We start from the raw sequence: 17,759 nt of genomic DNA on the forward strand, positions 1-17,759 counted from the left end.
TCAATCACACTGCACGACTAGCCGAATACTCTGGTGCCGTCCATACCAACAACAATCCACGGGGAGTTTGTTTGCAATTATCTTTTCGATTTGAGCATGGAACTGGGCATTCCAATTACCGGACCTTTTCTCGTGAATGATAGTGAATAAACACATATCGAGGATAACACGCCTAGCATGGAAGATACTGATCGCCCCTTGTCACCACATGAGCGATTCGGGCATGCAAAACAGATTATTTCTTGAAGGTTTAGAGAGTGGCACATGCAAATTTACTTGGAACGGCACGTAGATACCGCATATAGGTAGGTATGGTGGACTCATATGGAACAACTTTGGGTTTATGGAAGTGGATGCACAAGCAGTATTCCCGCTTAGTACAAGTGAAGGCTAGAAAAAGACTGGGAAGCGACCAACTAGAGAGCGACAACAATTATCAATATGCATTGAGATTAACCAACATTGAGTGCAACCATGAGTAGGACATAAATCACCATGAACATGCATATCATAGAGGCTATGTTAATTTTGTTTCAACTACATGCGTAAACATGCGCCAAGTCAAGCCACTTGAATCATTCAAAGGAAGATACCATCCTATCATACTACATCATAAGCATCTCGAAATTCATGTTGGCATCCAAGACAAACCATTATAAGCTCCTAGCTAATTAAGCATGGCATCAGAAACTATGATCTCTAAGTTGTCATTGCAAACATGTTTTTCTCACAACAAAGTTGAATCTGGAACGATGAGCTAGTCATATTTACGAAAACAAAATAGATCGAGTTCATACCAGCTTTTCTAGGCTCAGTCACTTCATCATATATCGTCATTATTGCCTTTCACTTGCACGACCGAACGATGTGAACAATAATAAGAGTGCTCGTGCATTGGACTACGCTGGAATCTGCAAGCAAACACAAAGGATAAGACAAAGTAATATGGCTCTTTGACAAATAAACAGATATGCATGCAAGAGCCACTAAACATTGTAACCATGGTCTTCTACCTTGACCCAAAGAAAAATAAAACTATTTACACGGGAAAGCTCTCAACAAGAAAAAGAAGAACAAGAAATCTTTTTGGGTTTTCTCAAACTAGACAAACACATGAGAAGAAAGTGAGAAAAAGAAATAAACTAGCATGGATGGTACAGTGGCAAAGTGTGAACATCGACTATCAAAGTGAAAGCGTAAGCAAGAATGTAAAGTCGATGAGAAACACGTACTCCCCCAAGCTTAGGCTTTTGGCCGAAGTTGGTCTACTCCCATGGATGGTCCGGGCGATACCCAAAATCATAATGGGGGTTGTACGGGAGCGCTGCAGCTACCTCCTGAATAGCTGCCTCACGGAGGCGAGCAGCCTTTGCCTCCGTCTCATACTCCTCTGCCTCTCCTCTGGTTATGTAATATCTCCGTTTTACCTGAAAGTCAAAGAAGGCAGGAGCAGGAAGGGTAATATGGAAAACACGTTTTCGGTTAAATATTAACCGGTATAGGAGGGATTCATTATCCCTCTCAAGGAACTGATAGCGTGTTATAGCGGCGCGATCAAGGAAAGTTGTATGGAGCGGGGGATCTCCTTCGCGGATGGGTACTCCAAGAAAATGTTCTATGCAAGTGGCATAGATCCCACCAAAGAAATCCCCTTCATTAGGATTGTTATTCAGCCTCCTTGCTATTATAGCTCCCATGTTGAAACTTCTATCACCCGTTACTACGCTCTTAAGAATACTAAGGTCAGGTGCGCAGAGGTGACAATGCTCAATCTTGTCGTTAATGCATCTACCTATGAAGAGGGCAAAGTAATGCAAGGCGGGAAAATGAATGCTCCCCATGGTAGCCTGCGTAATATGTCTAGTTTCTCCCACAGTTATACTAGAGAAAACATCTCTAACCGAAGATTTAGGAGGATCATTGAGACTACCCCAAACAGGTATCTTTCAAATTCTATTGAAATCCTCTAAATCCATGGTATACGATTTGTCATAGAGATCAAATGGTACAAATGTGTCACGGCCAGCTGAAAATTTGAATCTACGAACAAAAGAGGCGGTGAGAGTAGTATACTGTTCACATTTATCGGAGATGAATTCTTCAAGTCCAACATTGTGAACAAGCGTATCAAACTCGTCTTTGAAACCTGCATCAATCATGAATTCGTCAGAAGGCCATTCACACGGTTGTACCTGTGCGTACCTCGGTTGGTAAGGATGGTGTTCCCGAATCGCGAGACGGGGACCCCTCTTGCTTGAGGACCACCATGATAGTTTCTCCTGAACATCTTCCTTTTCTGAAATTTTCAGTGACTCAAAGAAAAGTGAACAAGGCTCAACGAAACTCATAGCAACTACTCTGACAAGTGCCTAGAGGCCATATCACACATCAAAACTAATTGGGACCAGCTAAAATTAGCATGCAAAGCTCAAGAACAGGGTCACCAGGGCAGCAAAAATACGCGACGTATAAGGCACTAGAGCAAAAACTAATTGGACCAATGGAGGAGTGATACGTCTCAAACGTATCTATAATTTTTGATGATTTCATGCTGTTATCTTGTCAACTTTGGATGTTTTATGTACCTTTTATATCTTTTTTGGGACTAACTTATTAATTCAGTGCCAAGTGTCAGTTCCTGTTTTTTCTGTGTTTTTGACTCTTTTCAGATCTGATTTTGGAACTGTCGGGACCCCGATCCTAAGCCATAGGAATCCAGCCTGTAACACATCGCATCTCTTTGCGGTCTCATGCACGGTTAACCCCACGGCTGCAGCCTTACCTTAGCCGGGACCGTTTGTGTCTTTTGACTCGCGAATGCAATTGTGTCGCTAGCAATCCAATGACAAAGAACCCGGATCGACATGTCTAGTCATAAACCAAAGTGGCAGTTCCGCACAGGGACATGCATACATGACCTAGCAAAGCAGGTGTCGGTCACCAGCGAATGTAGATGAGTCGTAGCAAGCTACAAGGACTCCATTACATCGCGTGACATTTCCCCAAAGGGGACAGACACATCAGCTAAGAAGGACACATGCTGGTCAACCAATGTGTCCGGAGCAGTAGCGAGCTACCATGGCTCGTTGGATCACAAAGGGGCATTTCCCTGTAAGGAATGCTACTAAAGTCTATGGCTAGGTAATCGAACCCCATACATATCAAGTATGACACACGTAGGCATGGCATACCGATATGTATAGATACATCGATGGCATCACAACATAACCATAAACATACAAGCTTTATTTAAGAGGCTCGGAAGAGCCACACACATAATATTACACAGTAGGGGTCTCACGACCCATCATAGCAGCCATTCAGTTACAAGCCAGAGGAAGTGATTAAACTGTCTGAGTACAGACATGTGAAACTAGATGGCACATGGCCTGACTATACTACAGACCCAACCTAGGGCCAGATCGTAGCTGGGACACCAACTACTCGTCGTCGTCGATGTCTAGGAAGAACCCTCCATTAGGGTCATTAACAACCTCCGCAACAATTATTAAGCAAACATGAGTACGGAGGTACTCAGCAAGACTTTAGGATAACTATCTACTCATGCAATGTATCAATAAGGAATTGTGGGGTTTCATGCGGAAAGCCAGCATTTGACTCGTGGCTAGACAACTTGCATTTTAAAACAATTTTCGACAACTTGATTTCTCGCACACCAGTCCACTAACACCACAAAAATACTCCATCGTGGAATCATTCCGTCTCCATACGGAAATGCCGTCCACGACACCCACGCTTATCTTGACAATTTTATGAGTAGCCATTGTAGTTATCTATGAACAACATATGTCTCCAAGTAGTCCATATCCGCGGACGCGGCTATTCGAATAGATCATAACCCTGCAGGGGTGTACTTCTTCACACACGCTCTCGCCACTTATCGTCATGTGCACGTCATGCACCTCGGCAACCTTCAAGCGGAAGCCCAGCGAGGGAGTCGGCCACGGCCGTTAACCACACTAATACTTACTCCAGGTATATCGCCTATCTGAGGGTAACCCGCACGGAAGCCCGGCCGAGGTTTCCGCTACGGCCCCAAACGATGTGCTCAGGGATCCCAAGCCCACCATCCGGGTGCCACTTGGTACACCGTGCCACTGCCTACCGCATCACAGCCCACCTCTCAGGTCAGCACTATGCACGGCCTCCAGCATGACTATAAACACCAGAAACTACTTGCAACTCCTGGACCGAGTACTAAGCGATTAATAAGTCGAGAGGGTCAATTAAGTATCCCAACGTGTGGTAGTATCTAGTCTTGGATTACATACACGGAACTCAGTTCCTAAGGACGGTTCCAATGAAACAACCCGCCACGTACTCCTACATAGCCTTTCACCGGTACCTTTACCAAATCAGGTTCAACACACAACCTTTACTTACTGAACACATTCTCACAATTCTGTTCATCTCCCAGATGACAGACCATACACAACTCTAAGCATAGCATGCATAGCAGGATAAGGCACATCATGGCTCAAGCAACTACCAGGTATGCTAGGTTGCAAGGTTCAGCTATTTACTGTGACAAGGACAGGTTATGCAAAGGAAGTGGGTTCAACTAACGTGGCAAAAGCATTTGAAGCATTTGATCCTAATGCAATAAGTAAGTGCAGGAGCGAGAACATGGGATTTATCGGGATGATCAAAATGGTTGCTTGCCTTGTTGCTCAGAGGAGGGACAATATCCGTCAGTCGGATATTCGGTGGAATCCGGAGGAGCGGAGCCTACCGAAAGAAATGACAACAATCAATAACAATCATATGCAACAAGATGATGCATGAGCATGGCATGAGGATGCAAGGTGGTATGCTAAAATAGCTAACATTTACTAGGTTTGAAGTTGATTTGAATCAGATTCAAATATCACTTCAAACGAGGTATTCTCGAATACCATTTAATTGATTCGACCTGATGCTCAGATCAACTTGTTTTTAACATCATGTAAATGACATGTTAAGTTGCTGGTTTGTGATTGAACAATGTCTGATCATATCATTTGAAGTGGAATTCAAATGATTTTTCAAATTCCATTTCCATAGCATTTATAAAATTTAACTTATTCATTATTCTACATGTTTGGTCCAGTAACATTTTCAAACATGTTTGAAAATGACATATTCAGATTCCTTGGATTTTTTGATACTTTTTCATATATAAATTATTTTCATTGGAGTGCAGATTAATTTCTATGATTTTTAGAAGTTTTGGCATTTTTCTGGAATTATTTTAATTCAGAAAACTCTTTATTGCGTCACAACCACATCAGCAATGCGTCAGCAGGTCAACTGACCTGGTCAGGTCAAACCTAACGGGTGGGGGCCACTGGTTAGCGTCTCACGAGCTAATCCCGCGCTGACCAGCCCCTAAGTGGGTTTGACCCACAGCTAGGGCCCACTGTCAGTGGCTGCTTAGAGCTAATCCACCGGGATTAGGTCGTCCACGTCGTCCCCCGCCGGAGAGTGACCGGCGGCGACCAGATCCGCGGCGGATCTTTGCCGGAGACGCACCAAATCATGTTTTGGTGCTCGGAATCGAGTGCCGAGAGCACTGGAATGGTCCCCAGGCTCGGCCTCATCCTCTACGGGCATCAGGAGGGGCTATGGGTGGCCGGAGCATGCCGGCGACGAGCCAAAGCGGCTGCCGGAGCTCGGGTTCATGGGTCTCGGGGCTAGAGTGCCGGAGAGAGAGGGGAAACACAAGGGAAATGCTCGCAAGCTCACGGTGGAAGCGAAGCTGGGCTCAGACTGCTCGGGGAGGGGCTGGAGCCGGCGATCCACCGTCGATTTGCCGGTGGGCGAAGGTTGAGGACGACGACACTGGAGGCGTTGCAGGGCTCGGGGAGGACGGTTTCGTCGACGTGCGTGTCGGGCTCGACGTTGCGGAGAGGATGGAACACTCGGGGGGGCTGCCCTGTGGCCAGAGAGCTCGGGCTCCTCGAGCTCAAGCTTCTGACAATGGCGACAGGAGGAGGGAGGAGAGAACCGAGAGGAGAGGGGGAATGGCGCTCGGGAACGGATAGGCCATAGCTCGGGGAGGTTATCCCTGCGCGCGCCAGCGGGAAGCGGCAGCCAGGTAGGCAGGGAGCTGCGTGGAGGCGCGCGGCATCGCGGCGGCCACCTCCTGCTCCCACTGGCGGGGGAGGAATACGACAGGGAAGAGGGTGGGCCGGGCCAGGTAAGCGTAGAATAGGTCTTTCCTCATTTTTTTCTGTTTTGTTTCTGTTTTGCTAACTATTTTAATTTGCTATTTATTTCAGCTCCAAAATAGCTTTTTAAAATTATTTTGAACACACCAGAATATTAGTTGGAATATATCCAATCATTCCTCAAGTTTTCAACATTTTTGAAAACTTAAAGTTTTTGAATCCAAATTTCAAACTTGAAACCAATAGCCTTTTGCATTTATTTAAAATGCCAAATGTGTTAGGAAAATGGTTTTCTTCATTGCTTATTTGCTTTCAAGAATTATCAGAAAAGTTGAACTTTTCTTGAGGCCATTTTGGGTTCATTGATTTTGAACAAGTTTGTAATTTCTTTGAATTTGAGAAGTGGCTAGGGTTTTTGAGTTTTTCTTCACCACTTGCTTTGTTCTTGTTGAAATTTTCTTGGATGCAACGCAAAGAAGATATGAGCACAATGCTAACTTGATTAGGGTTTCAAGGATGTGACAACTCACCCCCACTCAAAAGAATCTCGTCCCGAGATTTAGAAGTCGTCGGGAATAACGCAGGATACTCAAGTCAGAGACGATCCTCTCTTTCCCAAGTGGCCTCCTTCGCAGAATGATTTGACCATTGAACTTTAAGAAACTTGAGGTTTCGACGTCGAGTGGTACGCTCAGCTTGATCAAGAATATGCACGGGGTATTCTCGGTATGAAAGGTTATCTTGGAGATCAAGCGTTTCGTGGTCCACTTCACGGATAGGATCCGAAAAGCAACGCCTGAGTTGTGAGACGTGGAGGACATCATGAACCTTGGAAAGATGCGGGGGAAGTTCCAACTGGTAGGCAACTTATCCTCGTTTGGCAAGAATGCGAAAAGGACCAATGTAACGAGGAGCCAACTTGCCCTTGATACTGAATCGATGGGTACCCTTCAAAGGTGTAACCAGAAGGTAAGCCTTCTCGTCAATTTCAAAGGTCACAGCCTTATGATGACGATCATATTGGCTCTTTTGACGAGACTGGGCTGTTTTCAACTTTTCACGAATAATGCGAACCTGCTCTTCTGCATCCTGGATCATATCCGGGCCAAAGAGTTGCCTCTGTCCGGTTACTGACCAATTAAGAGGTGTTCGACATCTTCGTCCATAGAGAACTTCAAAAGGAGCTTTGCCCATGCTTGATTGATAACTATTGTTATAAGCAAATTCGGCGAATGGAAGGCACTTCTCCCAATTCATACCGAACGATATAACACAAGCTCGGAGCATATCTTCTAGGATTTGATTCACTCTTTCTACTTGACCACTTGATTGAGGATGGAAAGCAGTGCTAAAAGATAAGTGAGTCCCCATAGCATTCTGAAAACTTTCCCAGAAGTGAGAAGTAAAGATACTCCCACGGTCTGAGTTAATCTCTAGGGGAACACCATGAAGAGACACTATTCGAGAGACATATAACTCTGCTAACTGGCTAGCTATTATACTCTCACGAACTGGAAGAAAATGAGCTACTTTGGAGAGACGGTCAATGACCACAAAGATAGCATTATTTCCTTTCTTGGTCTTGGGATATCCGGTAATGAAATCCATACTAACTTTATCCCATTTCCATTCAGGAATAGCTAAAGGTTGAAGGGTGCCAGCAGGCCTTTGATGTTTTGCCTTAACTCGACGACAAACGTCGCAGTTAGCAATGAACTCAGCAATTTCTCTCTTCATCCTAGTCCACCAGAACCTCTGGCGTAGGTCCTGATACATCTTAGTACTACCGGGATGAATGGTGAGAGGAGAATCATGAGCCTCCTTAAGGATCAATTGCCGCAGACGTTTGCTCTTAGGAACCACTAACGGTTCTGAAATAACACAACACCTTTCTCATTGATGGAGAAATCCCTAGCGTTACCGCTAGCAATATTCTCCTTGATCCGGGATATACCCTTATCATAAGCCTGCACGGCTATGATTTGATCCCTAAGAGTAGGCTTCGCCACCAGGGTAGAAAGGAATCCTTGAGGAACGATATGGAGATTTAACTTCCGAAATTCCTCATAGAGATGTGGTTGACCTTGTTGTAGCATCAAATTGTTACAATAAGATTTACGACTTAGTGCATCAGCCATAACATTGGCCTTCCCCGGGGTGTAAGTTATCCCTAAGTCGTAATCCGAGATCAACTCAACCCACCGTCTTTGCCTGAGATTCAAATCCGGCTGGGTGAAGATATATTTCAGACTTTGGTGATCAGTGAATATTTTGCAACGATTACCCAGAAGGTAATGTCGCCAGGTTTTTAGTGCATGGACTACAGCTGCAAGCTCAAGATCATGTGTGGGATAATTATCCTCATGTGGATGCAACTGTCGAGATGCATATGCAATCACATGACGATCTTGCATGAGGATGCAACCTAATCCTTGTCGCGAGGCGTCGCAATAGATAACAAAGTCGTTGGAAAAATCTGGTGGTAGCAACACATGTGCGGAAGTCAGGCGCGTTTTCAGTTCCTAAAAACTATGCTCACACTGTGGTGTCCACTCGAACTTTTTATCCTTCTTGAGGAGTTCAGTTAGAGGCTTTGCAACCTTGGAGAAATTCTCGACAAAGCGGCGACAATAGTGCGCTAGACGAAGAAAACTCCTAACTTGCTTAACCGATTCAGGTTGAGTCAAATCAAGGACGGCTTGAACTCTCTCGGGATTGACAGCAATACTCTTACCAGAGATTACATGACCTAGATAGGTCACTTCTGGTAACCAAAATTCACATTTTAAAACTTGGCATAAAGGCGATGCTCTCGAAGTTTCATCAATACCAGCCTTAGATGCTCGGCATGTTCTCGTTCGTTCTTCGAGTAGATGAGAATATCATCGAGGTATACCACGACGTATTTATCCAAATACTCCATAAAGATTGAATTCATTAGATGAGAGAAGGTGGCTGGGGCATTGGTTAAACCAAAGGACATGACGGTGTACTCGTATTGGCCATAACGAGTAACAAAAGCCATCTTTGGAATGTCCCCGTTCTTGATCTTGATTTGATGGTATCCCAACCTCAAATCCATTATTGAGAAGACTGAGGATCCAGCGAGCTGATCATACAGGTCCTTGATCCTGGGGAGCGGATACTTGTTCTTTATGGTGACCAGATTAACTGGTCGGTAATCTACAACCATCCGATCCGTTCCATCCTTCTTCTTGACGAATAGGATGGGGCAAGCCCAAGGAGAAGAGCTAGGGCGAATGAAACCTTTATTCAAGGCCTCATCTAATTGCTTCTTAAGTTCGGCTAGCTCCAGGGGTGCCATCTTATATGGTCTTCTGGCTATTGGAACAGTTCCCGGAACAAGACCTATTACGAACTCTACATCTCTGTCAAGTGGAATTCCTGGCAGTTCCTTTGGAAAAACATCCGAGAAGTCACGGACTACCGGAATGTCTTCAAGTTCCGGAAGGGGGTTGGCATTGAGGGAATAGAGTTGGCATTTGGCAACTCGAGTAGAGACATTGACTATCTCACCCGAGGAATGGGTAAGCCGAACATTTCTAGAATGAATATCAATCTTGGCATAGTGAGCTGACATCCAGTCCATACCCAAAATGATATTAATATCCAAAGATTTCGGGGCTATCAATGAGGCTAGGAAAACTAGTCTGTCTACTAGAATTTCATTGTGATAGGTTATCCTAGAGGTTTGCCACTTGCTACGAGGGGTTTGGACAACAAATGGAATTGGCATATCACAAAAAGACATGTTATGCAACTGTGCATAACTTTCTGAAATGAAGGAATGAGAAGACCCAGTGTCAAAAAGAACAGACGTTGGGTGATGATTAACAAGAAGCGTACCTAGTATGACGTCGGGATCCTCTACAGCTTCTTCTGCTGAGACATAGTTCACACGGCCACGTGCAGGAGTTGGCTTCACATAGTAAGCTTTGCCCGACTTGCCTTGCCCGACGGACTTCCCGGGTTGCTTGGCACCCACATTCTGAGGACACTCACGGGAATAGTGCCCTGGTTCTCCACACTTGTAGCATATCACTTGATTGGCACGTGGTGCAGCATTGCTAGCTGGACCACCATAGGTTTTTGCTGGAGGGTTGGTCTGATTCGTCTGAGGCGCCATGTAGGATGGCCTCGGAGTGTATCTTGGCGGGAGAGAACTATTCGGAACCCACAACTTGCGTTTTGGAAATGTGGAACCAGATGACGAGCCAAAGTCACGGGAGTGCTTCTTTGTGGCTTCGAAGTCGGTATGACCAGTCTCGACACTGATCGCCATGTTGACCAGGGCTTGGAAGCTTGCACACTCGTGGAGGCGCAAATCACGGCGAAGCTCAGGGCTCAGACCCTTATGGAATCTTGCTTGCTTCTTGGCATCAGTAGACACCTCCTCTGTTGCATAGCGGGCGAGGTTACCGAACTCGCGGCTATAGGCATCCACGGTCAACTTGCCCTGGGTGAATGCACAAAACTCCTCTCTCTTTCTGTCCATCATGCCCTCTGGAATATGGTGCAGACGGAAGGCTGCACTAAAGTCTACCCATGTGGCTGCTGGTTCAGCAGGACGCATAGCTTCAAAGTTCTCCCACCACAGATTGGCGGGTCCTTCCAGAAAATATGCCGCAAAGGTCACCTTGTCGACCTCTGCAACATTCGCAGAGCGGATCTTACGTCAGATACTGCACAGCCAATCATCAGCGTCGAGGGGATCGACGGAGTGATGGAACTTTGGAGGATTCAGCTTCACAAAGTCGTTGAGGGACACTGCAGCATTCCTAGGCTGACGAGCCGTATTCTTCTCAATACGCTCTAACAATCGGTTGGTCTCCCTTTTGTTCCTCTCTACGTCAAGCATCACTTCCGCCAGAGAGGGCGGGTGAGGCAGGTCTTCCTGTGGCGCTTGACTACCCTCACCTTGCTCATGAGCAGGGGCACGGTTCAACCTGGTGAACACCATCCTGACAAACAAACTCACAGCTTAGAACAATATCATTATCAATACTAGCTATAGATTAAGAATGCACTCAACACATGGAATGCGGAAATGAATATCCGAACAACATGGTAACAAGCAACTGCTATATACACACCATGGTTCATACACACCCTTAAATAGTTCAGTACAACCTTAACCAAAGAGCAAAGTACTGAAATTAAGAAACTACTCGTCAGAGGCTTACAAGCTTCCTATACATTATTTATCTAGGCCTTCGGAATTCATTTCACATCACAAGCATACTTCACAAGTCACACAGGACTGTGAACGTATGGCTACTACCATACTATCCTTCCACTCATGGTTCAAGCATCCGCATAGAACATCTCATAAAGATTGCCTCCATGGCCTGGAAGCTCCACCTGCGAATCAGGAAATACTCTGGCCTGAGATCCCTGGGATCCGTAAGGACACTGATGTGGCCTTGGTCCCGTGACTGGTGGTAGTAGGGGTCCCCGAAGAGGGGTGACTCCTCCTATAGCGGGCCAGTCAACATGGGCCGGAAGATGGGTCCTAACAGGGTTCAGCATCTCCATATCTCCATACCCTGTCTGGACTACCGGTGCCAGTTGCGTCAAAGTCGTCCACAGACGGGCACGTGTGGCATAAAGCTCCATGCGGAGAGCACGAGCATCCCTCTCTCTTCTCTAGCATCTCAGTAGTGGACTGCAATAGCCGATCCTCCATAGAGGAATCAAAATAGACCCCGCTGAGGTATCCCTCTTCACCAGGCTGAGAGGCAGGAACATAGCAGAACTCTGAATTCTGCAGCAGTGCATGTCTCGCCCTCATAATAGTCAGGATTGAATAGGCAGCATCTTGTACTGCCATATCAACAGTGACTCCCAATCCATAGGACCAATGGATTGGCTCCTCAGCTCCAGGGTAGTCTGGAAATACCCTAACAGTGTAGATATACTCGCTCTGGTTGAAGTCTCGGTACTGTTCCTCCACTGTGTACTCCGGGTACCAGCGGTAACCGCACACCGACATCACCCTGACCAGCATGGCCGTATGACCCGACACATCAATGCACCTGGTCAGACGAACCACCTGACGAGAAGGACGGCCAGGCATCTGAAAATAGAGAGTAATGCAAAAGCATTAGAGCTCTGAATGCAAAATTGGGCAGCATAACGGTTGTAAATGCTCAAAAACAATTTTGAGACAACCCAAAAATAGAATAGCGTAACCACTCAACTATCAAGTTCAATTCTCTCATCATCAAACTTACTTCCTTTTTTCCTAGGGATAAAATAAACCCAATATAACTCTCGATCCGTAGTCTTATAATCTACCGATCAGAAACACGAGCCTAGAAGAAGATGAGTAACCTAGTCCTTAATTCCCGCACAAAAGACGAGGATGACCAGAATAGAATAACTTGAGAAGAGAACAAGAGTCTTACGTTCCCTTCCACAAACAATTCCCTTATATATAACTAAAGCAATTCTAGACTCAACTTCGACCAGTTTGGCTTAGTAGTCCTACAGTGAGTCAGGCTCTGATACCAAACGCTGTCGGGACCCCGATCCTAAGCCATAGGAATCCAGCCTGTAACACATCGCATCTCTTTGCAGTCTCATGCACGGTTAACCCCACGGCTGCAGCCTTACCTTAGCCGGGACCGTTTGCGTCTTTTGACTCGCGAATGCAATTGTGTCGCTAGCAATCCAATGACAAAGAACCCGGATCGACATGTCTAGTCATAAACCAAAGTGGCAGTTCCGCACAGGGACATGCATACATGACCTAGCAAAGCAGGTGTCGGTCACCAGCGAATGTAGATGAGTCGTAGCAAGCTACAAGGACTCCATTACATCGCGTGACATTTCCCCAAAGGGGACAGACACATCAGCTAAGAAGGACACATGCTGGTCAACCAATGTGTCCGGAGCAGTAGCGAGCTACCATGGCTCGTTGGATCACAAAGGGGCATTTCCCTGTAAGGAATGCTACTAAAGTCTATGGCTAGGTAATCGAACCCCATACATATCAAGTACGACACACGTAGGCATGGCATACCGATATGTATAGATACATCGATGGCATCACAACATAACCATAAACATACAAGCTTTATTTAAGAGGCTCGGAAGAGCCACACACATAATATTACACGGTAGGGGTCTCACGACCCATCATAGCAGTCATTCAGTTACAAACCAGCGGAAGTGATTAAACTGTCTGAGTACAGACAGGTGAAACTAGATGGCACATGGCCTGACTATACTACAGACCCAACCTAGGGCCAGATCGTAGCTGGGACACCAGCTACTCGTCGTCGTCGATGTCTAGGAAGAACCCTCCATTAGGGTCATTAACAACCTCTGCAACAATTATTAAGCAAACATGAGTACGGAGGTACTCAACAAGACTTTATGATAACTATCTACTCATGCAATGTATCAATAAGGAATTGTGGGGTTTCATGCGGAAAGCCAGCATTTGACTCGTGGCTAGACAACTTGCATTTTAAAACAATTTTTGACAACTTGATTTCTCGCACACGAGTCCACTAACACCACAACAATACTCCATCGTGGAATCATTCCGTCTCCATACGGAAATGCCGTCCACGACACCCACGCTTATCTTGACAATTTTATGAGTAGCCATTGTAGTTATCTATGAACAACATATGTCTCCAAGTAGTCCATATCCGCGGACGCGGCTATTCGAATAGATCATAACCCTGCAGGGGTGTACTTCTTCACACACGCTCTCGCCACTTATCGCCATGTGCACGTCATGCACCTCGGCAAGCTTCAAGCGGAAGCCCAGCGAGGGAATCGGCCACGACCGTTAACCACACTAATACTTAGTCCAGGTATATCGCCTATCTGAGGGTAACCCGCACGGAAGTCCGGCCGAGGTTTCCGCTACGGCCCCAAACGATGTGCGCAGGGTTCCCAAGCCCACCATCCGAGTGCCACTTGGTACACCGTGCCACTGCCTACCGCATCACAGCCCACCTCTCAGGTCAGCACTATGCACGGCCTCCAACATGACTATAAACACGAGAAACTACTTGCAACTCCTGGACCGAGTACTAAGCGATTAATAAGTCGAGAGGGTCAATTAAGTATCCCAACGTGTGGTAGTATCTAGTCTTGGATTACATACACGGAACTCAGTTCCTAAGGACGGTTCCAATGAAACAACCCGCCAGGTACTCCTACATAGCCTTTCATCGGTACCTTTACCAAATCAGGTTCAACACACAACCTTTACTTACTGAGCACATTCTCACAATTCTGTTCATCTCCCAGATGACAGACCATGCACAACTGTAAGCATAGCATGCATAGCATGATAAGGCACATCATGGCTCAAGCAACTACCAGGTATGCTAGGTTGCAAGGTTCAGCTATTTACTGTGACAAGGACAGGTTATGGAAAGGAAGTGGGTTCAACTAACGTGGCAAAAGCATTTGAAGCATTTGATCCTAATGCAATAAGTAAGTGCATGAGCGAGAACATGGGATTTATCGGGATGATCAAAATGGTTGCTTGCCTTGTTGCTCAGAGGAGGGACAATATCCGTCAGTCGGATATTCAGTGGATCCGGAGGAGCAGAGCCTACCGAAAGAAATGACAACAATCAATAACAATCATATGCAACAAGATTATGCATGAGCATGGCATGAGGATGCAAGGTGGTATGCTAAAATAGCTAACATTTATTAGATTTGAAGTTTATTTGAATCAGATTCAAATATCACTTCAAACGAGGTATTCTCGAATACCATTTAATTGATTCGACCTGATGCTCAGATCAACTTGTTTTTAACATCATGGCATGACATGTTAAGTTGCTGGTTTGTGATTGAACAATGTCTGATCATATCATTTGAAGTGGAATTCAAATGATTTTTCAAATTCCATTTCCATAGCATTTATAAAATTTAACTTATTCATTATTCTACATGTTTGGTCCAGTAACATTTTCAAACATGTTTGAAAATGACATATTCAGATTCCTTGGATTTTTTTGATACTTTTTCATATATAAATTATTTTCATTGGAGTTACAGATTAATTTCTATGATTTTTAAAAGTTTTGGCATTTTTCTGGAATTCTTTTAATTCAGAAAACTCTTTATTGCGTCATAACCACATCAGCAATGCGTCAGCAGGTCAACTGACCTGGTCAGGTCAAACCTGACGGGTGGGGGCCACTGGTCAACGTCTCACGAGCTAATCCCGCGCTGACCATCCCCTAAGTGGGTTTGACCCACTGATAGGTCCCACTGTCAGTGGCTGCTTAGAGCTAAACCACCGGGATTAGGCCGGCCACGTCGTCCCCCGCCGGAGACTGACCGGCGGCGACCAGATCCGCGGCGGATCTTTGCCGGAGACGCACCAAATCGTGCTGTGGTGCTCGGAATCGAGTGCCGAGAGCACTGGAATGGTCCCCAGGCTCGGCCTCATCCTCTACGGGCATCAGGAGGGGCTATGGGTGGTCGGAACATGCCGGCGACGAGCCGAGGCGGCTGACGGAGCTCGGGTTCATGGGTCTCGGGGCTAGAGTGCCGGAGAGAGAGGGGAAACACAGGGGAAATGCTCGCAAGCTCATGGTGGAGGCGAAGCTGGGCTCAGACTGCTCGGGGAGGGGCTGTAGCCGGCGATCCACCGTCGATTTGCCGGCGGCCGAAGGTTGAAGACAACGGCACTGGAGGCGTTGCAGGGCTCGGGGAGGACGGTTTCATCGACGTGCGTGTCGGGATCGACGTTGCGGAGAGGAATGAACACTCGGGGGGGCTTCCCTGTGGCCAGAGAGCTCGGGCTCCTCGAGCTCAAGCTTCTGACAATGGCGGCAGGAGGAGGGAGGAGAGAACCGAGAGGAGAGGGGGAATGGCGCTCGGGAACGGATAGGCCAGAGCTCGGGGAGGTTATCCCCACGTGCGCCAGCGCGAAGCGGCAGCCAGGCAGGCAGGGAGCTGCGTGGAGGCGCGCGGCGTCGCGGCGGCCACCTCCTGCTCCCACTGGCGGGGGAGGAAGACGACACGGAAGAGGCTGGGCCGGGCCAGGTAAGCGTATAATAGGTCTTCCTCATTTTTTTCTGTTTTGTTTGTGTTTTGCTAACTATTTTAATTTGCTATTTATTTCAGCTCCAAAATATCTTTACAAAATTATTTTGAACACACCAGAATATTAGTTAAAATATATCCAATCATTCGTGAAGTTTTCAACATTTTTGAAAACTAAAAGTTTTTAAATTCAAATTTTAAACTTGAAACCAGTAGCCTTTTGCATTTATTTAAAATGCCAAATGTGTTAGGAAAATGGTTTTCTTCATTGCTTATTTGCTTTCAAGAATTATCAGAAAAGTTGAACTTTTCTTGAGGCCATTTTGGGTTCATTGATTTTGAACAAGTTTGTAATTTCTTTGAATTTGAGAAGTGGCTAGGGTTTTTGAGTTTTTCTTCACCACTTGCTTTGTTCTTGTTGAAATTTTCTTGGATGCAATGCAAAGAAGATATGAGCACAATGCTAACTTGATTAGGGTTTCAGGGATGTGACAGGAACGGAGTCCAAACGGAATAAAATCCCCAAAATAAATTTTTCCAGAATGGAAGAAGATCAGGGGACTTGAGGGCCAAGGCAGGAGAGCCACACGGGGCCCACAAGCCCTGTAGCCGCCACCAGGGGGGCGGCGGCTACCAGGCTTGTGGCCTCCATGGCGCCCCCCTGACCTAGCTCCTTCGCCTATAAATTCCCTAAAATACAGAAAAAATAGGGGAATCCACGAAACACTTTTCCGCCGGCGCAAGCTTCCGTTTCCGCAAGATCTCGTCTGGAGACCCTTCCCGGTGCCCTGCGGGAGGGGACTTTGGAATAGGTGGGCTTCTACATCAACATCATCGCCCCTCCAATGACCTGTGAGTAGTTCACTTCAGACCTACGGGTCCGTAGTTAGTAGCTAGATGGATTCTTCTCTCTCTTGGATCTTCCATACAAAGTTCTACATGATCTTCATGGAGATCTATCCGATGTAATCCTCTTTGGCGGTGTGTTTGTCGAGATCCGATGAATTGTGGATTTGTGATCAGATTATCTGTGATATATATTTGAGTCTTTGTTGATTTCTTATATGCATGATTTGATATCCTTGTAAGTCTCTCCGAGTCTTGGGTTTTGTTTGGCCAACTAGATCTATGATTCTTGCAATGGGAGAAGTGCTTGGATTTGGGTTCATACCGTGTGGTGACCTTTCCGAGTGACAGAAGGGGCAGCAAGGCACGCATCATGTTGTTGCCATTAAGGGTAACAAGATGGGCTTTTATCGTAGATATGAGATTGTCCATCTACATCATGTCATCTTGCTTAAGGCGTTACTCTGTTCCCATGAACTTAATACACTAGATGCATGCTGGATAGCGGTCGACGTGTGGAGTAATAGTAGTAGATGCAGAAAGTATCGGTCTACTTGTTTTGGACGTGATGCCTATAGATATAATCATTGCCTTAGATAATGTCACGACTTTGCGCGGTTCTATCAATTGCTCGACAGTAATTCGTTCACCCACCGTCTACTTGCTTTCATGAGAGAGGCCACTAGTGAA

Source organism: Hordeum vulgare, chromosome 1H (assembly GCF_904849725.1).
Source record: "Hordeum vulgare subsp. vulgare chromosome 1H, MorexV3_pseudomolecules_assembly, whole genome shotgun sequence".
Classification (NCBI taxonomy): Eukaryota; Viridiplantae; Streptophyta; class Magnoliopsida; order Poales; family Poaceae; genus Hordeum; species Hordeum vulgare.